This window comes from Canis lupus, chromosome 34 (assembly GCF_048164855.1).
Source record: "Canis lupus baileyi chromosome 34, mCanLup2.hap1, whole genome shotgun sequence".
Classification (NCBI taxonomy): domain Eukaryota; kingdom Metazoa; phylum Chordata; class Mammalia; order Carnivora; family Canidae; genus Canis; species Canis lupus.
The window spans coordinates 12,710,705-12,735,584 of record NC_132871.1 but is presented as its reverse complement, the minus strand read 5'-3'; the positions used below and the strand labels follow the sequence as shown (position 1 = coordinate 12,735,584).

The 24,880-nt window shown below is 47.7% G+C and overlaps 3 long non-coding RNA genes across 4 annotated transcripts; 1 reads left to right on the top strand and 2 right to left on the bottom strand.

Moving 5' to 3' along the window:
* Positions 1-894: 894 nt before the first annotated feature.
* Positions 895-20,198, bottom strand: LOC140624110 (uncharacterized). Of its 2 annotated transcripts, XR_012023632.1 has the most exons (4): positions 19,928-20,194; positions 8,087-8,265; positions 5,783-6,504; positions 895-4,867 (listed from the first exon to the last, which is right to left on the bottom strand). It is a non-coding gene; the product is annotated as an uncharacterized lncRNA (long non-coding RNA). The 2 variants fall into 2 exon arrangements; XR_012023631.1 differs by lacking the exon at positions 895-4,867 and having other exon boundaries at positions 4,869-6,504; positions 19,928-20,198.
* Positions 20,199-21,136: 938 nt separating this feature from the next.
* Positions 21,137-23,566, bottom strand: LOC140624111 (uncharacterized). The gene is made up of 3 exons (XR_012023634.1): positions 23,454-23,566; positions 22,446-22,546; positions 21,137-21,176 (listed from the first exon to the last, which is right to left on the bottom strand). It is a non-coding gene; the product is annotated as an uncharacterized lncRNA (long non-coding RNA).
* LOC140624112 (uncharacterized) lies at positions 21,677-22,628 on the top strand. The gene is made up of 2 exons (XR_012023635.1): positions 21,677-21,810; positions 22,425-22,628. It is a non-coding gene; the product is annotated as an uncharacterized lncRNA (long non-coding RNA).
* Positions 23,567-24,880: the final 1,314 nt, after the last annotated feature.

Genomic DNA, 24,880 nt, shown 5'->3' with positions numbered 1-24,880 from the left:
AGACAGCATGTTAGGTTGAGGGGAGGAGATTACAACACCAGATCTTAGAAATTTAGAGACAACGTTCTGATTTGACCAAAAAGCGAAACCATGTGCAAAAAAAACCAAACAAACAAAAAAAAATCAGATGGAACTACAGAAAGATGGTCGGATCTAGAATAAAAAGACAGCCTTAGGTCTTGGCCCTACCTCTAGCTAGTTTTAGTTCTTCAATAAATCGGTGAAGCTCTCCGAGACCATTTCTTCTTATATAAAATGGGATGATAATCCCTACCCTAAGTGCTGTAAGGAAAAACAGAAAATGCGTGTGACGATGAACTATACTATACAAATGTGAGCTGTTGTATCTTCAGAGATTTGTGGCCTGATCCAAGGAGTAAAAGAAACAAGATAGCTTAATGACTTCCAATAACACCACAATGAGAGCCACACTTCCCAGCACTGTTTTAGCCATGCTTTGAAGGAGGCCCCAAGGACCTGTGAGAGGGTCACAAAATTCTTGCAAAATTGTCTTAACCAGGATACTTGTATTTTACCATCATTTTAAAAAGTAGCTTGTCGGGATCCCTGGGTGGCGCAGCGGTTTGGCGCCTGCCTTTGGCCCAGGGCGCGATCCTGGAGACCCGGAATCGAATCCCACATCGGGCTCCCGGTGCATGGAGCCTGCTTCTCCCTCTGCCTGTGTCTCTGTCTCTCTCTCTCTCTCTCTCTCTCTGTATGACTGTCATAAATAAATTTAAAAAAATTATTTAAAAAAATAAATAAATAAAAAGTAGCTTGTCAGTTAGTACATCTGAGAAGAGAGAATGTTATGAATCCAAGACTGAGTGTCAAAATAGTGAAAAAGTAGATACAGACTAGGAAATACTCAAACCAAATAAAACCGGTTGTGTGTTGTTTTATTACAGAATTACAGAATTCTTTATTCTTTATTACAGAATTATTACAGAATTCTTCAGAGCCTTTGCTACGCATATTGTGACCCAATAGAGAGTCCCAGGAATCAGCAGGTCAGGCTGATGGATCTGTCAAGAAATGCCCTGGAACACCAAACCTATCCTTTATTCACATCTTCATCATCACATCACACTCGACCCTGAGTATGAGGATTGGACTAATCTCATACTCAGGATTTCTAAGGTTTTGGACCCGAGGCAATTTGCCCTTCTTCATCTGTAGCCAAATGTTTGCAAAGGATTAAGCCTCCTAGATTCATTAACTAACTCTTATTGAGTGCCTGTGTGCCACGCCTAGCACAGGGCTATTGTACAGAGCACATAAAGCAAGTACAAACTTCAGGCCTTAAGGAGTTCCAGTGGCAGAAGGAGGCAAATAATGAAGTGACGATGCGGTCGGCTGTTCGCTTTGAACAGCTATCCATTGGCCTATAGCAGGGGTCTGGCCTCAAACTCGAATGCCTCCCCAGGCATGGTCCCCAGGAGAGACGGGGAGGCTGGACTGCGGGATGGGAGAAGATAGGCCTGGTCCGCAAGCAGAAGCCCCATGAAGCATGCACTGGTTGTTGAGGTGGAGGACCATGTTTACTACACCTCCCAATCTTTCAAGAGAAGCCAGAAATCTGAATTTTTATGTGAAATCGCCTGATCTCTAGTGATGTCAGCTAGTTCAGACTTTAAAAAAAAACACTTGCAGGACCATCGGAACTCATTTCATGGATTGCCAGATTGTAACTTCTGGCTCGCAATTACCCGTGTCACCAAAAATTATTCAAGAGGGCGACAAGAACACAAGAAGTTTGTGAAACCCTGCTCTGTAGACTACTAACCATAAAGGAAGTGTAAGTGCCAGGTGGTATTCAATCTTCGTAACAGAGAAATATTTATAATGGGCATAATATGTGATGGTCATATTACTATTTTGATTGTAAGAACCCATGTGAATAAGTCACCAGGATACTGTTACCTCAGTTTATCCATCAAAAAGCAACAAAAACTTGGTTTTCCCTTGGTAGCAAAAAAAAAAAACCACTAAATTTTCCAAAACAAAGCAAATAGAATAGAAATGGTGAGGGGAACCTGCATGTTTGCTGAATCCAAAATACTGTTTTATAATCCTGCCCCTCTAGATTCCCCAAATACTTGAGTTTGGGGAGGAATTCTGGTACACACATACTATATTTATATAATTACCATTTGTTTCAAAATTGCTACCCAGTACACTTCGCATGTCACCCAACTGTAGTATTTTTGTTTTTTGAGGACTGGGATTCCAAAGATGCTGAAGGGTTACCCCAGAGGGGACCCGAATACTGTCCAGCCAGGTTGGCTACGATTACCTCAAGGAGAAACAGAGACAGTTGATTAATTTGGTCTCCCCTGTTTCTCTGACTGCTATTTCTCACTCATCACAGAGTCCACTGTCTCCTTCCTTGGGTTATTACAAGTTAAGCCTCTCCTTCCTTCTCTTCTTCCTGGTGAGGTTATTTATGACCACAGCTTCTATTATCATATGGACGGCTAGGACTCTCAAGTCTGCTGCTCAGGCCCATCCCTCTGTCCTGAATCTAGATCAATGTGTCCAAAGACCAGACATCTCTGAAAAGGATCCCACAGACCTTTCAAACTACATCATGTGAATAACAGAAGATGGGCAGCTGGCTGGCTCAGTCAGTAGAGCATGTGACTCATGATCTTGGGGTTGTGATTTCAAGCACCACATTGGGAGTAAGGATTACTTAAAAATAAAATCCTTTTAAAGAAAATAAGTAACAGAACACATCACTTTTACCCCAGAGCCCACTTTTCCTCTTTTGTTCCTATCCTTGGTTACGATACCTGTTACCTATGCCAGGAACTCAGGGCTTATCATAAGCTCCTCTTGTTCCTACATCCCCTCCCCTCATCAGGCCAGCCATCAAGTTGGATCTCAGCAATTTGTTATCTCTCCGTCACCTTCACAGACTACCTTGGTTTAGTTCACCTCTTATCTGGACTTTATTAGGATAAGGTTGAAAATACCTTGCCCTGCCAACAGGACCCTCTACAACTGACCTGTGTAGCCTCATTGTCACCGCTTCACCCCTTGCATGTTATGCTCCAGTAAAAACTCTTAGTGTTGAGTTAATGTTGATGGGATCCAAATGTTTGCAGCTCAGCATCTTTGTCAGCCTTAAGCCTTTACTCAGACCCCAGTTTCCTCACACCAGGCAGTAAGCAAGCCAGAGGGGTGTACAGACTGCCAAATCGCCGGAACACGCGCTAGGGGACCCCTCCTAAAATAGTGAGGCCCCACCACAGTGTCCTTGAGATGCCTTACAGGTCCCCCAGCCTGCCTCTGCCTAGAAGACCCCTGAACAACTTCACCCTCACTTTCCTGGCCACCTTGCCTTTCGTCCTCTTAGACCTCAGGAATGCTAATGTTTGTCAATAATGAACACACATGTATCCCCAAATGTTGCTGCTGGGTCATTGTCTTATCTTGGAAAAAACTGGCCCAACTAAGAGGGCCTGGTTTTCTCCTCCAGGCCCCTGTCCATTTTGTTTCTACTCCCAGCCGGGACACAGGTGGATTTTTCTTCATGAGGAGGAGGGATCCGACTGAGCCATTGGCCCAGGTCAACTGACATTTCTCATCTTCATCAGTCTGTGGCTCCGTGGATATTATTGGTTAGGATGAGGCTAACTTGAGCATTTGTGGTTTTCAAAAAATAAGTTTATTAAAACAAAACATTTTAAATTAATAACTCATCCTCGTGTAGCTTCTGATGCACTTTAAGGCTCATAGTAAGAAAATCCTAATGTCCTTAAGAAAATTTATTGGGGTTTTCAGTGGGAGGAAAGGAATTTTCATGGCACTCTATCCTGCAATTAAGACGCGGCAGGAATTGCCTTTAGATGCTTGACTCGTGTACACACAGGAGAAAGGAACAGCTGTCACTCTGAGGCAATAAATTGTCATTTAATTATCTATTAATGTCCTGCAAACTGGAAGTCATTTGATATTTTCTCCAAGAAAACATCTCCAAATTGTCAGCAGTCTCCCTTGCGTCCTAATTATTATGTCACTAACTGTGTTGGTTTCATTTCTGTTTTCCACAAAATGGGTCCCTCAGCATTGGCTGATCATAGTTATCATTTTTTAATGGCCAAATCTGATGGATTTACAAAGAGTTTCCCCCAAAGCCGCGGGCCATTTGGGCCTTGTGCGTCAGTGCGAGGCAAATGTGAATTGAGTAATGCTGCCTCGACCATTTGTCAACACCTCAGAGCAGGAAATGTCAACAGCACATGACAGTGATCAAACTAGTTATGAATTTGAATTTGGCTGTTCTCCTTTTAAGAATAGTAACTGCGTGATGTTATCTATTACCTTTCAATTTCAGAGTCTCTCTCTCTCTTTTTTTTTCTTAACTAGATAGTTTAATTTTATGTCATAATTCTTGACCTACCAACCATGGGGAGAATGTCATCAAGGGAACTAGAGATTTAGTCTACAATAGTAATAATTACGAAAACAGTAGGAGCTAACAGGCGACAAGGGCCCTATTCTGAGTGCTTCGTGCGTATGGGCTCAATCCAGCAGAAACTCTGTGAGCTGGTTTTTGCTATTGTCCTCATTTTACTGATGAGAAACTGAGGCACAGAGAGATTTATTACGGTTTCAAAGCCAGGCAGTCTGCCCTCAAAACCAACTGCCCGTACCAGAAACAGCAGCTTCTTCATTGTCATCAAAAGCATCCACTGGGGGCGTCTGAGTGGGGCTCAATGGTTGAGCCTCATCTGCCTTCAGCTCAGGTTGTGATCCCGGGCTCCTGGGATCGAATCCCACATCGGGCTCCCTACAGGGAGCCTGCTTCTCCCTCTGCCTATGTCTCTGCCTCTCTCTGTGTGTTTCTGATGAATGAAGTCTTAAAAAAAAAAAAATTTATTGGATGCTTAGGACAGGCATGTGAACTATTTCACACACGTTCTCTCATTTAATTCTCACACCCCATAAGCAAGTACGATAGTTCCTCCCCATTTTACAGAAGAGAACACTGAGGCTCACAGGGTTATGTGCCCAAAGCCACCTAACAGCTGAGTGCCGGGTCAGGGACAATAGGTCTGTCAGACTTTCTACCATTGTAAGAGCTGCCAGTGAGGATTGGATTCTGATCCTGGCAGAGCAGCAGGTCCTAAATAAAGTCACCAGCATATCAGCAAGGAAATTAAAAATGCCCTGGGAGACCCTTTGGAGACATGGGAGCTTCTAGTGCTGGGGCAGCTGACGATTGGGCCATTTCACACTGACAGGAAGGAAAGTAGTGCTCAAAACAAAGCAAAACACCAAAAGGATGAAGGCGTGTCAGGAGGACACACGGGACCAAGATTGAAGATGTTCCCAGTGTCCCCAACTGGGACAGTTTGAGCACCAGATAGATAACTGTAGTATCAGATTATAACTCAAAGAAAAAATAAATACCCGCGAGTCCATACTGATAAAAATAAGTGATTGAATAAATAAATAAATAAATAAATAAATAAATAAATAAATAAATAAATAGGCAGAGGACAAAAACTATCCTGAAGGAAGGAATCAAAATTATAGGTGTCAAAGGCACAAGGAAAGTAAAAAAAAAAAAAAAATCCCCTGAAGCCTCGTAGCAATAATAGTGGCAGGCGGGGTCCCCTGAGGAATGTGAAGGTTAGTGGGTGAGGCTCTAAGGAGAAAGGGGATCTTTGTGCAGCCTCAGAGCAGCTACCCCAAAATATTGATTAATGACTCTGGAGGTTTTCACAGTCAACGCTTTCGCACTCCTTCCTCTAGATAATGAGATTAATACCTTTTCTCCTGAGGGTGGACTGGGTTTGTGGCTTCCTGGTAACAAACCTAGCGAGGAAAAGGGAACGTGCTAACTGGCGGTCCCACCTGAACCAGGTGATCAAGGTTAGGGTGGTCTGTAGTACATGTCTGCTCCTATCAGGAACCCTCCCCCCCAAACACACACACTCACACACTCACACACACACACACAATGTCTTGAGAAAGGCCCTTCCCCTGCGGGGTCTTCTTCCCAACAATCCATAACCTCCGTCCAGTCACGAGCCCACAGCAGACAAACCCAGATTGAGGGACATTTGTACAAAATACCTGATCAATACTCTTTGAAAGGGTCAAGGTCATGAAAGACAAGGGAAGCCCGAGAAAATGTCACAGATTGGAGAGGACTAAGGAGACATGACAAGTAACCAGGATGTGGTATCCTGGATCCAAAAGGGATGTCGGTGACAACACTGGTGACATCTCAGTTACGGCCTGTGCTTTAGTTAATAGACTCCTATCGACGTTAATGCCTCCGCTGTGGTAGCTGAGCCGTGGTCTGTGCGGTCGTAGTGGGAGGGCAGCACCCAGGGGCCGCGGGACCGGGCAGGAGGCTGCAGGTAGTACCTCGGGTCTGGAGTTGCCTTTTTCTTCTTTTAACCATTTGGGGCTTCCATGTCTTCTCTCATCAGACTGGACCCGCTCACCCCAGGTTTAGGATTTTCTCTATTAGCTGTGAAAAGCCTGGAAGGGAATTCAAGCAAACAGGTGGCCCTGGATTAGGGGGCGCAGGAGGCGTGGAGACACCTCCAGTGGATGGAAGCACCGAGAGCGCCGGGAAACAGCGCACACTTTCCCTAATAGCACACGTCGTTGGCTCATTAGCTGGAGGGAGCGCACCGGGCTGCAGTGAGACGTTAATAGGTGTGGGGTCATGTGGGGACTCTCTGCGCTATTTTCTCAGCTGTCCTGTAATATTAAAACTATTCTGAAAAACAAAGTTTATTTAAAACTAAAAATAGGGACACCCAGGTGGTTTAGCGGCGCCTTCGGCCCAGGGCCTGACCCTGGAGACCCGGGATCGAGTCCCGTGTCCCTGCACGGAGCCTGCTTCTCCCTCTGCCTGGGTCTCTGCCTCTCTCTGTGTGTCTCTCATGAATAAATAAATAAAACCTTAAAAATCAAAATAAAAAATTGTCCTGCCCGCGTTCCCGAGGTAAACAGAACAGAGGGACTCACTGAAGCTTCACCCCAGCTGCTCTGCTTTGGCCCCGGGGGACCTTGTGAGGGTGCCCGGGGAGAGAGGATGTGACAAGTGGCAGAAGCAGCACAGAGATGATGGCAGGACTCAGAGGGGACACAATTAGTCATAACAGGAAAGAGGGGCGGCGGGAGAGCTGAGGAGGGCAAGGTCGGGACCTTCAGGCGGGTCGTGGACCTTGGCTGCGGGACAGTCGTGCCTGTGACCTGCTCCCCCTCCCCGCCTCTGCCTTCAGGATCATGCTGAGACTGTGCTCCTCCCCATTCCCTCTCCCTCTTTCCCAGTCTGCCCTGTGCCCATCCCCACGTGGGATGCTGGGCCTGGTGTGGCCCGGTCCCCCCAGCACAGGCCACTGCCCCCCCAGAGCTCTCTCCCTGGTTCTGGTGACTGCCCCCTTGTCCCCCCACCCTTTTTCCCACCATATCAAATGCATGATCCAATGGCACTGGTACAGCTGCAGGTGCCACGGTGACACCGCAGTTAGCGGCCTCCCAGCTTGCTCCTTCCCTCTTTCTGGGGGAAAATCCGCCACAGGCCATTTACCCAAATAAGCCTCTTAATGCGTTGGGGGATTTTTCGTTTTGTTTTTTGCTTTTGACGTTTGAGTTTCTGAAATGGAAAAAAGTGTTGAGTGTCCCATCCCCGCCTCCCCAGCCCACCGGCCAAATAAGTCCCCGCTGCCAGGGCGTTTCTGCGGCCTCTGAAATCTTGAAATAAATATCGAAAGAAATGACCCCAGGTGTTCATGTTGAGCGACGGCACCGAGTGGGCCGCAGAGCCTGTCCGCTGGGGCGTCCTCGACAGTCTCGAGGCGTCGTGGAGACCGCGGGGGCTTGTCGCTGTGCCCGACGGCTCATCAGCAGGTGCAGGGGCTGTGCCGAGGCCCCCCGGGGTGGCGGGCTGCAGGGAGGGCCCCCACCGCCGGCAATGCTGGGGTCCCACACCCGTTTCCCTGAAGTCTGCCCATAATGTGCTAAATCCTCTCGTTAACCTCGGCCCCGTTTCTCAGTTGAGTGTGTCACCTGCTTCCCGCGGGGACTACAGCCCATGGCAAAAGTTACTCACCATATCTGTCGCCTGCTCTGTATCTTCCCCTTTAGGACATAAACTCCACGAGGGCAGAGATGTCAGGTGCTCCCCCTTCGCGGCCGTGGCTCCCCGAGAATAAACGAGCGTTCGGGTTGTCTGCACTGTCTCATCCGGTGTCACCGGCCGCGTGTGGCTAGGGAGCACCTGCCATGTGGCTGGTAGGACAGCAAAAGCGTTTTACATTTTATATAATAGCAACTTTAGTAGCCACAGCAGCAGTCTTTGGAAATTCCCCGAGCGGAAGGCAATTGTCGAGCTGCTGGAGACCACGCTGCCCCAAGAGGAGTTTGGAGGGGGGCTCGGTGGCTGTTGGCTTCGCCCCCCGGGGGAGCAGGGGTTCCTGCAGTGCTGGTCTCTCGGGAGGCTTCTGGGCAGGCAGGCCTGGGCCCCTATGCCTTGCTTTTATACATCTACATTTTCATGTCCCTGCAAACTTTCTGTTATTTGGATAATAGAGTTACAGTGTGCTCCCCAGGCCCCGACAAACTTGCCGCGTACAAAAGAGCCCTGGCCCCCAGCCAAGGGAGTCTCCAGCTGCTGACTGACCCTGCCTGGAAAGTCAACTTGGAAGAGACGCAAATGTCCTAATCCTCTTCCAAACCACTCTAAGTAGGTTTTATCCAGTGACCTGTAAAACCAAATTAGTAAAGGGACACTTTAATTCCAGCTCATTAGAGAGCTTCTAAAAATCTTTGAGAAAGCCAACACAGCAAATTTCTGTGCTGGGGGGCTGAGAAACGCATCCCACTTTCAGAAGCAAAATGTCCTTGCTTTCTTATGGTCCTCGCACATCATTCAACACGCAGGAGATAGTTTCTGAGGCTTCCACAGGGATCCCCCCGCCCCCCAGTAGGATGGGAGCAGTCCCCGCGCAAGAGAAAGATAGGGGGGCCTGGGGAGGTCAAGCGATTTCCCCACGATCTGCCAAGCCTGGTCCCAGCGCTGGTCTCCTGATTCCAGTGCAGGGAACGTTTGCACTGTTCTGACGATTACCCCAGGAGCCGGCTTATTGCACAATATCAGGAAATGGTCCATATGGAATCCTGGCCCACAGAGCGTACATGTTCTGCTTTTTATTCTGCAGCTTTTTTATAAAGTGCGTTTTCCTTTCCCATAATGTCATCTGGAAGCAATTCCTCCCAACAGCTGGATTTGCTTTCACAATTGGTAAACACGTAAAATGGAAGGCCGGGGAAGATGCGGAGTGTCACCAGAGGAGCCTTTCCCCCCACCCGCTTGGCTCATGTTCTGAGGCTTATCTTGGGTCCCTGCACAAGCCTCATCAAAACTGAGAATGTCTTCAAACAAGCGACCCACACTGCATTCCCTCCTTCAGGGGGTCAACATGTTCTTTGGGGGAGAAATTTTCTGAATATTTTGCAGATAAAATTGATCAGATGCAGACCAGATTGCCAGCTGCCAAGATCTCCGAGCGACATGTGGAGGCCAGCGGAGCAGCATCTGCCCCACGTTCCCACCGTCCCGGGGCTGTCGGGATCCTGGGGTCCCACGGGAAGTCTCTCGGAGGGCACAGCCTTCCCAGGACGCCTGCCACCCGAGCCCGTACAGGACCGGAGCCCCAAGAGCCCCAAGAGCCCCGATTGGGTCATCAAAGAGGATGACTGGTCCCAGCCCCGCGCTCCCCTGGCATAGGTTTTCCCGCAGGCACAGGCAGCAGGCGGCCAGGACTCCGGAAGGCCCAGAGCACAGCTGTCATTTGGGTGTTGGCTCACACCCTCTCCACTCTGGCTCCAGGGTCTGGGGGTGGGGGGGCTCCTCTGGGGGGTCACCCACACGGCTAGCTCTGGTCCAAGAGGTTTAGGGCACAGTTTAAGCTGGAATATAGTGCTGGGGACAAAGCTCAGGCTTCAGGCACTCTCCTCCCACATAAGAAATGCTAGTCTTTGATCAAAGTTTCAAATTTGGAAGAAATCAACCTGGCATGTGGCTGGACTCTCGGAGGGAGCACGAGACTATGCCATTGACCAGGCAGCCCTGCAAAGACGTGGGAGGGGGTGTGTGTCACCCGGGCCCAGCCGCGTGGGTGACCTCAGCACGGTGCCGGCCAGCTGGGGTGAGGGTGCGGGTGGGAGGGGCTGCCTCCCCAGCACCACCACCCCTCTAGGTAGCCAGGGCCCCACTCCCCACGCGGGGGGCTTCCCTGTGTGTGGACCTTCGGCTGCAAAGTCCCCCTGGAAGAGATGGGCGTCCCTCCCATCTAACAAACAAAAGCCGACTCTCAAGGGTAGTGCTCAGCAGAGGACCCTGAGGCCCGCTGCCCTGCTCCTCGGCACAAGCTGCAAATGGAACCCCTTGGCCTGGGCCCACGCTGCACGGAGTGCTCTCCACCTCGGTTCTGCTTCCACCCCAGGGCCCCTCTTCTCTCCCCCTCCTCCACGAAGAAGCTGCATGTTGTCTGGAGCCAGGGGACACAAATTTCATTGCACATTTTTCTCAAAGTCATGCCTCATAGCTGAAAATTCGAAACTCCGCGTTTCTGGTTGCATGCCAAGGCTGCTTGCTCCAGACCCTGGTCCCTCTGGTCTGGTTGCCTGGACTGCTAGGAAGGGCCCTCGGGGTACACTTGGAGTGATTCACTGAAGCAAAGGGCAGAGGGGTGGGTGGGTGAGAGCAACCCACTGGTTAATACCTCTGGGTGATCCTCTAGATTAAAGCAACTAGAGACTCAACAGCCACGTGCAACGTGTGGGCCTAGTTTGGATCCTGATTCAAACGTATCAACTGTAAGAAGACATCTTGGGGTATAGCAAGCAGGGAAATTTGAATTTGGACTGGGCATCAGAAAATGTTTTAAGAATTTATTGTTAATTCTGATATGTGTGATAATGGTGTCGTGGTTACATAAGACAATGCCTTCATCTTTCAAAAGGTATGTAGTGAAATATTTGGGGGTGAAACGTGATGTCTGGGTTTTATTTTAAAATACTGAAGAAAAAACACCTGATGAAGCAAATATGGTGTCTTAGTCCATTTAGGCTCCTATAACAGAATACTGTGGCCTGGGTGTAAACAACGAAATGTATTTCTCCAGGTTCTGGAGGCGGGAAGTACAAGACGAAGGTGCCGGCAGATCCGGTGTCTAATGGGAGCCCGTTTCCAGGTTCAGAGATGGTGTCTTCTCACTGTGACCTCCCCTGGTGGAAGGGGCGAGGGAACTCCCTCGGATCTCTCTCTCTCTCTCTTTTCTTCAGATGAAAGATTCTTTTTGTTTAAAGTAATCTTGATTTCAAGTCCCACTTGGATCTGTTTTATAAGGGCACTAACTCATTTACCACATGCCTTAATCACCTCCCAAAGGTCCCACCTCCTAATATCACGTTGGGGGTTAGGTTTCAACCTATGAATCTGGGGGAGGAGGACGACATAATCATTCCCACTATAGCATAAGACGTTGATGGTTAAATCTAAATGATGGATATATGGGACTCTATACTAGTCTCTCTACTTTTATGTATGTTGAAAACATTTATAATAGAAAGTTTAAAATACAGACAATTTTGGGGCGCCTAGGTGGCTCAGTCGGTTAAGCATCTGTCTTCGGTGCAAGTCATGACCCCGGGGTCCTGGGCTAGAACCCCGCATCGGGCTCCCTGCTCAATGGGGAGTCTGCTTCTCCCTCTCCCTCTGCCTCTCCCTGCCAGCTTGTGTTCTCTCTCGCTCTCTACCAAATAAATAAAGAAAATATATTCTTTTAAGATTTTATTTATTTATTCATGAGAGACACAGAGAGAGGCAGAGACATAGGCAGAGGGAGAAGCAGGCTCGCTGCAGGGGAACCCACTGTGGGCCTCCATCCCAGGACCCCGGGATCAGGACCTGAGCTGAAGGCTCACGCTCAACCATTGAGCGCCAGTAAATAAAATCTTTTAAATAAAATAAAATACAGTCAATGTTATCACAAAAGCTCAGAGGAGGACCAAACAACCTGTTGACCTGCATCAATGGTGATTGAGTCTGTAATGAGGTTCCTAATCCCCCTGATGGCCAGGAGGGGTTAGCCCTTGGGTACCACAGGGAGCCGAGAGGGACCAGTCCAAGATAATCCATCCGAGCTTTGACCAGAGGGTGTAGGACCACCCTCAGCTCCTCTGCTTGGCGGGAAGGGGAAGGGAGTCCTGTCCCAGAACAAATGCAGCCTCCCACACCCCAGCTCTCACCAGCTTCTGAGACTGTGGTTTCCTCCTGAGTGTGCTGCATTGCTTCACGAGCAGCTCAGGGGCTTACGTGGGGGAAAGTAGGCCACAGGCCCCTGAGTAACTGGCAGGTAAAGTTCTTGCTAGTCCTGCTCTGGGTTGCTCTGGCTTAGAATGTTCTCACCCCCCAGCACTCTACCCTGTCTAATCCACATGCTGGCTGTCATCCTGCCCTGACTCAGGCACAGACATGAGTCTGGGTGAACCTCCTCCTGTCTCCTTGCAGGGCACCGGGCAGGATGAAGACTGCCTTTCAGGGGCGGTGGCAAAGGCCTCTAGTTAGAAAAGTCAAAGCAGGCCCGACACTTACTCTTATCCTACTCTGGCCCTTGGCACCAACCTCTATGTTCTCAATCTAGGTTAATCCATAATCCATAATCTTTAGCCTTAACCTGGTTTTGGGAAGGAGAAGATTCTTTGCCGTTTTACTCACTTCCTCTTCCTGGCTGAAACATAGACTTTTTCTAGAAAGCCGTTGTTTCCCCTTCTGCTTTGAAATATTCTGGGTTTTCTATTTTTCTTTAGATCCTTGAGTAAATGGTAAGCACCGTTTCCTGGTGCCGGGCCATTCCTGTCCTTTCTTTTCTTCTTTTTTTCTTTTCTCTTCTCTTCTTTTCCTTTCTTGTCTTTTCATTTTTTCTTCTTCATTTTATTCCTGTATAGTTAATATACAGTGTTACATTCCCTTCAGGCGTACAATACAATGATTCAGCAATTCCATATATTACGCAGTGTGTTCATCACTAGTGTCCTCCTTAATCCCCTTCACCTATTTCACTCATTCCCCCCACCCACTCTTCTTTGGCAACCACCAGCTTATTCTCCATAGTTAAGAGTCTGGTTTTGGGGGTTGTCTCTTTTTTCCCTCTTTGTTCATTTGTCTTGTTTCTTTAATTCCACATCTGAGTACAATCATATAGTATTTGTCTTTCACTGTCTTACTTTGCTTAGCATTATACTCTCTAAATCCATCCATGTAATTGCAAATGGCAAGATTTCATTCTTTTCTAATGGCTGAGTAATATTCTATTGTGTATATATATCACATCTTCTTTATCCATTCATCTATTGATGGATACTTGGGCTGCTTCCATAATTTGGCTAGGGTAAATGATACAGCTATAAACATCCGGGTGCACGTATCCCTTCAAATTAGTGTTTTTGTATCCTTTGGGTAATTACCCAGTAGTGCCATTACTGGATCGTAGGGTCGTTCTATTTTTAATTTGTTGAGAAACCCCCATATGGTTTTCCACGGTGGCTGTATGATTTGCCTTCCCACCAACAATGCTAAGAAGGCTCCTTTTTCCACATCGTCACCAACATCTCTTGTATCTTGTGTTTTTGATGTTAGTCATTCTGATAGGTGTGAGATAATCTCTCATTATGGTTTTGATGTGATTTCCCTGATGATGGGTGATGCTGAGCATCTTTTCATGTGTCTGTTGACCGTTTGGATGTCTTCACTGGAGAATTGTCCATTCACATCTTCTGCCCATTTTTAAATTGGATTATTTGTTTTTTGGGTGTTGAGTTGTATAAGTTCTTTATATATTTTGGAAACTAACCCTTTATTGCATGTTACATTTGCAAATATCTTCTCCTATTCTGTAGGCTGTCTTTTAGTTTTCTTGGTGGTCCTCCCTGTCCTTTCTTAGTACTGACAGCACCCAGTCCTTTGGAGTGGAAAGAAAGGCCTCATGTGTAAAGGTAGTGCTATTGCTGAAGACCTGGCCATACTATTGCCAACATATTTTATAAGTGAGATTGCTCTCACAGAAACAAACAAAAATTTTTTTAATTCCTATTTACATTTCATTAGACTCAATATTCGGTATTTCTACAACATTTAAATAGGTCCTCTAATTTAATAAGGACAAGTCTTACCAATAGCATACACTTTCGTTCTTTAAATTTCTGCTCATTTTTGGTAAGTAATACAGGCACTGACACTGCACAAACTGAACGGGAGCCCCACCAGCGGTGACGGCGTGCAGTAGCTATGACATTTCACTTGTCAGTGGGCGCGTAAACGTCCAAATTCAGCCTATAAAGGGTGATTAGAGAAGGTCAACGTAGAAAGTGCAAAAGTGTGGGCTGTTCAAAAGCCAAATATACAAAAGTTGAAACTGCTGCCCAAGCCCCAGCTAGAATGTATGTGCCTTGTAGGCAGGAACGTTGTTCATTTTGTACAGAGCTATATCCCAGTGCCTAGAACAGGGTCCCGCACACAGTAGATGCTTTAATGCTTTCTGGATTCATGAACTGCCAGCACTTTGGAATCCTTGTAGCCACTTGTCCCATCCTGCTGTGTATGCCACTGTCACATCTTCAAGGTTGAAAGTTTCTTGAGAGCAGAAGTGAAACTTTTTCTCTTATAACACCTACACCATCCATAATTGAGATTTGATAAATACATATTGAATGGGTAGAAATATGTTTGTTCCTTTGGGATCTAGCTCGTGATTAAATAATTTTAAAACAAAATCCCTCACAGGTCATGAGAATAGCCATGGCTCATGCCATAGAAATGGACAACTGCTGGAGCCCCCAGAAGTTTTTCAAGTACTGTGTGGCAGCGAAGTAGATTTCCTGCCCCAGAAATCTGGAGAAAGAATTCACTTGAGGATTTAAGTCTGAGAAAAAAAGACCCAAGAAAGGAGGCAGAGAAGGGGAGGTCTTTTCCAGGGCCTAGAGATTAAGGCTATTTAGATACCACTTAAGAAAGGAACCAGATGCCAGCCAGGTTTGTGCTTCAGTTTAACCATGTCCCCTGCAAAACTTGCTTATGGGAAGATCAGAAGCTCTGACGATCATTACTGAAGGGGATTCAGAGAAATTATCGTCTACTCCCGGTTGAAGAGAGAACAAGTCCTGATCTTTTTTTGGTGTCAACCTCTACTGAAATGTGCTGTTGTCAAATCAAAAAGGGGATAGATTCGAATTTTACAACTCTGATGAAAGTGAAATAAAAGGAAATCTGTATCATCTTAATCAAAGCATGTGCCACCTGAGTCGGCTCCCTGTCTCGTCCCTTGGCCTTGGTGACTCTCATGTGCTGGAGGTTAAGGGTTTGTTAAAGAAGATGGGTTTTGATTAAGTGTCACATTTAGTGTGATGTGACATGCTCTTTATCATTGCAAGGGAAGATTGGGGACCAGGGGGAGCTTTATAGCTAGTTCCCAATATAAATTAGGAGTCTTGGGGAATGGGTACTTTGCAGTTGGCCTTGATCTTTCCAGGGCCCAATGAATGTGTGTATGTGAGAGTGTGCACACGTGGGTGTGTGTGTGTGTGTGTGTGTGGAGAGATGGCAGGAAAGTCAGTTTTCCCGTGTCTGCGCTAATGGGCTGGTTACCCCACTTGGAGTTTGACTTGCAATTGTAACATAAGGCTCTGGTTCTAAATTTGTCCACGTTCTTGACGTACGTGGGCAAAGGTCTCCCCACCTTTCACTCCTCTGGAATTGAAATTCCCATTCCAAGGATGGCTTGGGGAAATTTCAAGCATTCATTCATCCTTTTTGGGGACCATGCCATGGATTTGAAGATAGAGACACATGAGGAAGCCTTCCAAGTGCCACATGCCATTTCTAACCAGGAGCCGTGGCTATCGCCTCCCCCGACCTCACCCAGAGAAAGGAGAGCAGATGGAGCCAAAGCGTCCTCCCTCCAAATCTGAGACAGGCTATGAACCATCAGGCTCAGCTTCCAGCTTCACCTGGAGGATGGGAGCAGAGGGAAGTGGGGACACAGTAAATCATGAGGAGTGCTCATGAGGAGGGAAGGCAGGCAGTGGGGATGCAGGAAGACATCCCAGAAGGGACCACTCCCACCCAAAAGGCACGCAGCCTCCAGGTTAGTCTTTCTAAAGTATCACTTGTGGGGCACCTGGCTGGCTCAGTCGGAGGAGCCTACAACTCTTGGTCAAGGTCATGAGTTCAAGCTGCACATTGGGTGTAGAGATTACTACAAAAATAAATAAATAAACTTAGAAAAAAAATCACTTGCTTCAAGTCCTTTCCCTGCTCAAAACCCTTCCATAAATACCCCCTCCCTTCCCTCTCATTGCATATGAAAGAAAATCCCCACCCTTTAGTCCAGCCTTCAGTGCCATACATCCTGGCACCTGGCCTACTCACTGCCTCCCAAATGACTGCACTCTCTCCTACCTTCTAGCATTTGCTCTCCCCTATTTGGATGCCCTGCCGGGTCCTCCCTCCTATGGAAAGGCTGCCTGGCTTCCAAACGTTGGCTGCAGCCTTTCCTGTTTTACGGAGTCACAGCCCACTGAGGTAATGCCTTTTTTTATTCCAAAAATATGGATGGATGGAGCTTCTACAGAGTGCCCAGAACCACTGTCAACACCTGGATTAGGTCACAGATCAAGACATTAAGGCGCCTGCCTTCAAGGAGCTTGCACTGTCCTCATCAGGGGGAATGTGAAGTAATTAAAAGACAATGCGACAACGCATCAAAGTATTACTTGGGGGATCCCTGGGTGGCGCAGTGGTTTCGCGCTTGCCTTTGGCCCAGGACACGATCCTGGAGACCCGGGATCGAATCCCACATCGGGCTCCCAGTGCATGGAGCCTGCTTCTCCCTCTGCCTGTGTATCTGCCTCTCTCTCTCTCTGTGTTACTCATAAATAAATTAAAAAAAACAACAACAACAAAGTATTACTTAGTGGTGACAGTCTCTATGGAAAGAAAAGAAAAAGAACAAAACAGAGCAGGGTAAGGGAGAGGAGGAGCCCCCTGCAGTCTGGGGCAGGGGGCTGGCTGCAGTGTTACGGGGTGGTCAGGGTACTTCTCACTGAGATGGTGAGAGGCTGGAGGGAAGCAAGGAAGTTAGCCAAGACGCTGGAGGGAAGAGAGCTGGCTTTTTTTTTTTTTTAAGATTTATTTTATCTTTTGGAGGGGGGGGGCTCTCTTTTTGAGAGAGGGAGAGAATCTCAAGCAGCCTCCTCACTGAATACAGAGGCCAACACGGTCCTTAATCCCAAGACCTGGAGGTCATCGACCTGGGCTGAGATCAAGAGCCAGGCACTCAACTGACTGAGCCACGCAGCACCTCTAAAGAGTTCTGAACAAAAGGGCTCCAGGTAGAACTGTCCTAGTCTCCTCTGTCCTCACTTTTCCAGGGGGCTCTACACACAGCACAACTGGGAGAGGATCTGTGAACAAAGAAAGTATAGGAAAATCCACAGTGTTGAATAACAAATAGAAAGGCCGCCAACGTTGGGCACCAGCAGTGCTGCAGTTAGGCGAGTAAAGGACAAGTGCTTGGGTTTTATCGCTGCCTTCAAAGGTAATATTTTTTAATCAGAAAAATTATTTACTTCTTTCCTACACCTTATTGTTCAGAAAACCATCTCGCGTACACATCTGCAATAATGTACTGTCCCCACTCTGCTTAAAGGCAGAACAGCAGAGGTAAACGCCATCTCAGCTCATGGGATCTTGCTTCCCGATTTTACATGAATTCCTGAAAATCAGAAATGTGTCCCCTAAAAAGGAGAAAAAGGGGCATTCTAAAAAAAATCACTTTATTCTGTATTACAGTTGTAGCAATGGAATATATTTCCTTTACGAAACGAGAAACAAGAAGCAGATGCCCCTTTATGTCGTTGGTTTGTCAGTATGGGTCAGCAGGCAGAAACAGTGACACGCTTGTCCCTTACGTAGCAAGACATCTAGTCTAAGCTGTGATATGCTTGCTTGCTTTTTTTTTTTTTTTTAAGATTTTATTTTATTTTATTTTGAGAGAGAGAGAGAGAACACAAACAGGGGGCAGAGAAAGGAGCACAGAGAGAAAAAAGGTAGGCTACCCGCTGAGCAGGGAGCCCGACGTGGGCCTGGATCCCGGGACCCTGAGACCATGACCTGAGTTGAAGGCAGACACTCAACCCACCGAGCCACCCAGGTGTCCCAATATGCTTTTTTTCTTTTCAGAGATGCTTCTATTTCTGTGGCTTTCCATCCTTTTCCACATTTCCTATTAGAGGATTGGTACAACCTTTAAGACTCCATGAGCAGGAGCAAATCCATAGCTGCTGATTTCTTCCCCCAAAGGCACTTGAACCCATCAGACAGCCTGGCAGTTTCATACTCACCACCCCTCTGGCCATGAAAAAAAAAAAAAAGGACACAGAGAAGTCTGATGAAGAGAAAAAGTCTACTGAGTTTTGAATGTGGGGGCATTGGATTGGTCCAGAAGCTTTCCAACTCCCCCCTGTAAACAGGAGCCAGATGCAAGTTCTTCCATGATCACTGCCCTTTCACTCCTTGGGCCAAGAAAGCTGCTGGCCTCTGGCCCCCGCCCCATCACACAGAGCCACCACGTGCGAGCTGGCAACCACGTCACCGATGTCCCTCCGCTGGTGAGGACATCAGACCCCACCGCCAGCGCCTACCCCGGCTACACCATCCCGGCCCTGCCCCCAGGGCGGCTCCCTCAGCTTCAGGCTGGGATGAGGGCTTGGTACAAGGGTCCGCGTTGGTGGCGGCAGGGACAGCTCTCACCTCCAGCCCCAGGCGCCACCTGGAAGCAGCGAGGGTAATTTTTTAGACATTAAAAATCACAAAAGTAGTAACTGGCAGCTGCTTCTTGATGTGAAAAACACAACAGAAACACCTGTGGAATTGCAAACACCCCTTTGCTTCATGAAACGCTGCCTCCCTGCCTCCTTCCTTCCCCTTTGCCTGACGCTGCAACCCTCCAGCTGCGGGGTGGTGGCCCCCCTCGCCTGCACAGCCCGGGGCTTTCTAGTAACCAGCAGCGCCCAGGTCATGCTGGGAGACGAGCGCTGGGAGGGAGTCTGGGCCCTGGTCCAGGCCTGCACCGCCTGCCCGCGTGTCCTTGGGCTAGTTCCTCAGTCAGCCTGTGCTCATCTGTAGAATGGGGTTTATCTTAACATTGTCCTGCTGCTCACTTCCAGATGATTCTTGCAAAGCCCTGGGCATACTGGCCCAGTCGGCCTCAGGGAGTGCTCCCTCTTGCATGTCTGGCCTCCAGGGGTCTCATGCCCCCCCGGTAGAGCTTTCTTCCTCTTTCTGCTGGACCCCCAGCCCCTCACAGCCCCAGCTATCTTTATGTCATCTACGCTCTCTGCTGTCAGGCCCACAGTGGGGAGGCCCCCCACACGCACTCTCTCTGCTCACACCTCTGAAGTGGGGTCCCCACAGCCGCAGCTCTGGCCTCCACCCTACCACCCCCCCCACTTGTATTGGTGGCTACCACTTGATTTCTCCATCCGAGCTCCCCCCCTGCACTCCAGGCTGGGATACCCCAGTACACCTGGGTGCCTCCACCTACCTGAGGCCCAAACCTGCCTCACCTCACCAGTCCTTGGTTGGGTTTACCCCCACCCCCTTCCCCTGAGCCCTGTCTTCCCACCCCTCCCCCTTCTTGTCATTCACAAGGTTCCTCCTCAACCCCCAGAGGATTGATGAGGTTAAAGGTTAAGAAAGATCCTAACAAAGCCTCCGCTATCAGAGAACTCCCAAGGCAATGGGCAGAGGCAGATAAGAACAATCCACAGAGGAAAGTGGTTTGACAAAAGGCAGCACAGCACTTGGGGGAGAGGGAGGAGAGGGGCCTACCTGGCCTGGGGGTCAGCCCAGACTTCCCTTAGGACGGCTGGGGGAGCCAGCGCAAGAGTTCACCAGGAACAGACATGAATCCATTTTCATTTTGCAGCAGGGCGCAGGTGGGATGGGAGGCCAGGCTATCACCTGAGGGAAGAAATAAAGATGGCTTGGCCGCAGGCACTCTCACCTGTGGAGACCCCACCCTACCTGGAAAAAAGGGCGTAAACCGCTGTTTCTGAGAGATCTCTCATAATTTTGTGTTCTTTTGAAATTACATGACTACCAAAAAAAGAATTTTAATATATATTAATTATCATGTCTCTCAAAGGTCATGAGGAATCAGAAAATCTTGAATGTCACAAAAACTTAACCTACAGATTGTTCTCAAACTTAATGAATTTTTTTTGAAATCAAATGTTAGCAATTAAAGAAGCAGATGTAATTTACATTTCGTAGCCATCGCAATAAAAATGTGTGAATTTTAATTTTAGACTTCTCATATTTTTGAGCCAATAGCCGCCACCACCACCACCACCCCTGCCCACCAACACCCCCAGACTTCAAATGTTTTGGTAAGACCTTGGCACATTTGTAATGAGCTTAAGGAACTTTCCTGGGCCATCAGAACCAAGCATGCACCAGCCAGAACAGAGAGCACGGCTGGTGACCATTTTCAATGCTTCATTCGGCCTGGGATGGTGACATCAGGCAGGAGTGTAGGGACCTGGGAGAAGCAGAGGGCAGCACCCCCTGAGACTGAGTAGAAGGCACATGGCTTATTCTGCAGGCATTACTTCCAGGCTGCCTGGGGGGCTCAGTCAGTTGAGCGTCTGCCTTCAGCCCAGGTCATGATCCCAAGGTCCTGGGATCGAGCCCCACATCTGGCTCCCTGCTCAGCAGGGAGTCTGCTTCTCCCTCTCCCATTGCCCCCTGCATGTGCTCTCTCTCTCTCTCTCTTTCTGTCAAAGAAATAAATAAAAAAAATTTTTTTAAAGATATTACTTCCTTGACCAAAGTAATACAGACTCACTAAACAAAATTTGGAAAACACAGGAAAGTAAATTAAATACATTGCCCGTAGTCCTGTTACCAGGATCAATGAACATTGATCACTTTTTTTATCTTCCTGTGATTTTTCTTTTCATCGGGATGTTCTTTTTTTTTTTTTTTTTAACATAGTTGTCATTACGCCTACAATTTCGTATCCTGCTTTTCCTACTTACCGTATTGTTTCCTCTGTCATCGCTCGCTTTAGCGCACTCTAAAAAGTGATAAAATGTCATCAGGTGGATTTATCAAAGTTCACTTAACCGTTGCCCTCTAGTTGGCCATTTACATTGCTTTCAGTGTTTTGCCATTATAAATTTTTTGTTATTATCAACGATATTGCAATGCATATAGGCATATACGCACCTCAACCTTTTTTGACACTTAGGATTATTTCTTAAGATAGAATCTCAGAAAAAAAAAAGAAAAGATAAACTCTCAGAAGTGGACCTATGCGGTTAACACACACAAACGCTTCTGAGATTTTTAAATTCATATCGCCAAGTTGCTCCCCAAAGAGGCCTGCATTAACCTACGCTGCCACCAGCAATATGTGAAAATTCCAGCTTTGTGAAGGCTTCAGCTGCGCTGGCTGTTACCACTAGTTATATATAACTTATTAGGTAGAAAGGGAGCCTGTTTTCTTATGTAAACTTTTTGCTGAGGCTTATCATACACTCAGGGAAGTACACAAATCGTAAGTGAATTTTCACAAAGCAGACTTCTAAGTCACCAGCACCAGCTGGTAGGAACCGAACATGACCAGAACCCCAGAAGCACCTGCCGTACCTCCTTTGGCCCCTCTCCCTCACTGAAGCGTAGTCACCGTTCTGATGTCTTGCACACAGGTTAGTTGGGGACAGTGGCATTGTTATTTTCATTTTTGTGATTGCTAGAGCAGCTAACGTGTTGTTGTTGTTTTCCCACGTATCAGTCAGTGAATTGACTTCCTCTTTTGTAATTTGTCTTTCCAAGTTCTTTGGGAGCTAGTTGATTATTAAGCAATCTCCTAGTATCAAGTTTGGCCCAAGTTGGACTACCGTCATCTGAACACTGTTCAAAACCAGAGAAGTGTGCGTGTGCGTGCATGTGCGTGTGTGCATATGGGTTTATGCTCTCGCGATCCCACTCTGCCAATACTCCTCTTACTTTGTCCTGCTTCTTTCCTGCAAAGCAGGGTGGCGCCTCTGTAGGCAACACCTGGCAGGGGTAACTTCGGTGACAGAGCCGAGCCTAAATAGACTCTGCTCTTCTTTCAGTGTCTGTGAGAATTACAGAAATAGGTCACTGAACCTTTTTAAAAATAGAACTGACACATTTGGGGAAAACATTTTTTCTGCTGAGATAGCATACAGTATGAGATGAAATGATCTCTAGAGGATAGATGAATTTAGACATTTGGTATAAGAAATAAATATCCTTAATGGCAATAACTCACAGGAAGTAACATGTCTTTCATTAGAACGTCTCTAAGCATCATTACCTGAACAACCCGTCTGAAGTTTTCCCGCTTCAGCCCAACGTGGGTTCCTCTGAGGAGCAAGCAGCAGCCTGCTACCCCTGCCCGGCCACACCTGGCAACTGCTGTGGAAAGAGAAGGGCCACACCATCAACTGCGGTCAGTGTTGGTGCCCCCACCCAAGCCAAGAACTCCTGTCTCACTTGCTTGCATTCTCTGTCTTGTGATTATTTGACATTATTTGCATTATTTGACAACCACCTGCTATGCCTGTGCTGTATCCATTCTGCACACCAGGCCGGGTCAGCTGCCGGGGTACAGCTCCATCCCAGCCCTTCCAAGGCCTTCACTGATTTGTGGCAGACCAACCCAGCATCTTTGCCCACGGGATCCCCAAGGGCTGTCTAAGGACCCAGGTCGGGACTTGGGGGCCCCTTTCTGGTTCTCTCCAGAGACATCTCTGGCACACTCATCATGTTGCCTTCAGAAGCCCCACGCTCCCATGGGCAGACACTTATGTCCTCTCCAGGGATTCCCAAAGAGCTGCCTACACTGCCATTCTTGGGCTCCACGAATGAGAGAGGCAAGATCTGTTGGCCGGAGAAGCAAAGCTCGGAGTTACTATGGGGAGGACACTTTGATTCAGCCCCAAGGAAGGCAAGGAAGACACATAAAGAGCTTGGGTGTCCCCAGAGTAGGGGAGAATGGAAGCAAGGGAGGAGAGACTACAGAGCTGGGACAAGACACTTGTATTTCAGGAAAGTCTTGGGCAGCAGGGCGGGAGGTACAGGGCTAGTAGCCCCCGAGCAGCAGCTGGGGGTGGGTGGAGGGGGGAGCAGGAGGCGACCAAGGGAAGGTGTGAGACGTTTCTCAGAAGCAGAATGCACAGGTGAGACCTGAGGACTTTGACATTGGTACCAAGGGAGAAAGACGCGTCAAAGATGCTGACACAGCGCGTCAGAACAAGAGCACAGTTCCTTTTTTCTGACACGTAGCCCATAGCCACTCAGTGAGCATGTGTGGGGTACTTGCCTTGTGTCAGATAGTGTTGTAGGCTCCAGGAATAACGTGTCATTCCTGCCCAAGGGGTCTGGGTGGCCAGAGCAGACAAGAAACACACAAGCAAATTAAAAAGATGATTACCTGTGATCCTAAGTGCTCTTGAAAGGTAATTCATGCTGGGGGGTGGGGGGTGGGGGGTGGATTGTGTGATCACAAAGCACTTTTCTGAGGAAGTGACACCGGAGTTGATATGAAGGAGCCAGTCCGGAGAAGAGCCAGGGCAAGAACATTCTAGACAATCAAAGTCCCCCCTGCAAAGGGCCCTAAGTAGGAACGATGTTGGCAGGTTTGAGGAACAGAAAGAAGACTGCTGTGGCATGACAAAGAGTTTTACAACACGAAATTGTTTTCTGACCTGTTTGCTGAGCTGCCACTGCCTTAGAGTTTCATCTTTGGTTTCTACACACTCCACATCCCTTCTAGACCCTTCCCCCATCTCTTTTCCTCTCTCTCTCTCTCCAGACCAGCTAAGGTAAGAAGTGAGATCAAGAGCCCTGAATCCCTTCTGGGGCTTGGGGAGGGACTAGAACCAGTTTGGTCTTTATAGAAGCCAAATGGGGAGGAGGCCCAGGGAACAGCCTGGCTCCTTTTTTTCAGGTCTGTCATTCTTAACCACTTTTGAAGTATGAACCCCTTTAGTAACCTGATACAAGCTGTGAAAAACATACAGATACATAATTCTTCTGAACACAACTTTGGGGGTTTGGTGGCTGAGAGGAAAGCTTGCTGTAGACCCCCCTGCTAGGGCCTCTCCTTAGGCAGTCCTTTTTAAGCTAACCAAGCCTTTCTCACTAAGGCTGTGTTGCTTGAACAAGAGAGAGGACACACACACACACACACACACACACACACACACACACAAAATCACCTTATAAACACATTAGCCTAGAATACAGGTTCTTATGACTCCTGTATCTTCCATAGTGATATATTCACATATGATACAATGTAACCACAATGATAATAAAAACACATTTGCACAGGTGTATTTTACTTTCTCCACCCATTTCTACTTATATCGTTTTATCCCATTGACATCCTTGGCACATGGGTAAGGAAGGCATTGTTGTACCATTTTACAGATGAAGACACTTGGGAATAGAAGGCTGAGCAGCATGTGTCCAATACTGGGGCCACTTGGCTGTAGCTTTGGGACAGGAACCAAGGTCTTGTCACTCCCAGGTCCAGGCTCCCCAAGAACAGGTCAGGGCAATGACCATCTTGACTTCTCTTTGGCTTCTCTCCCCATGGTCTTACCCCAGGTCCTGGAGTGACTCACCACAAAGGCAATATTTGGACGTACAACTCAGCCCGTATTGCCCTCCTGGTGGGAAACAGTGATATGGAGGAAGTGATATTTTCTAACAAGGGCAAAGAAGCACTGAGCCTGACTATAG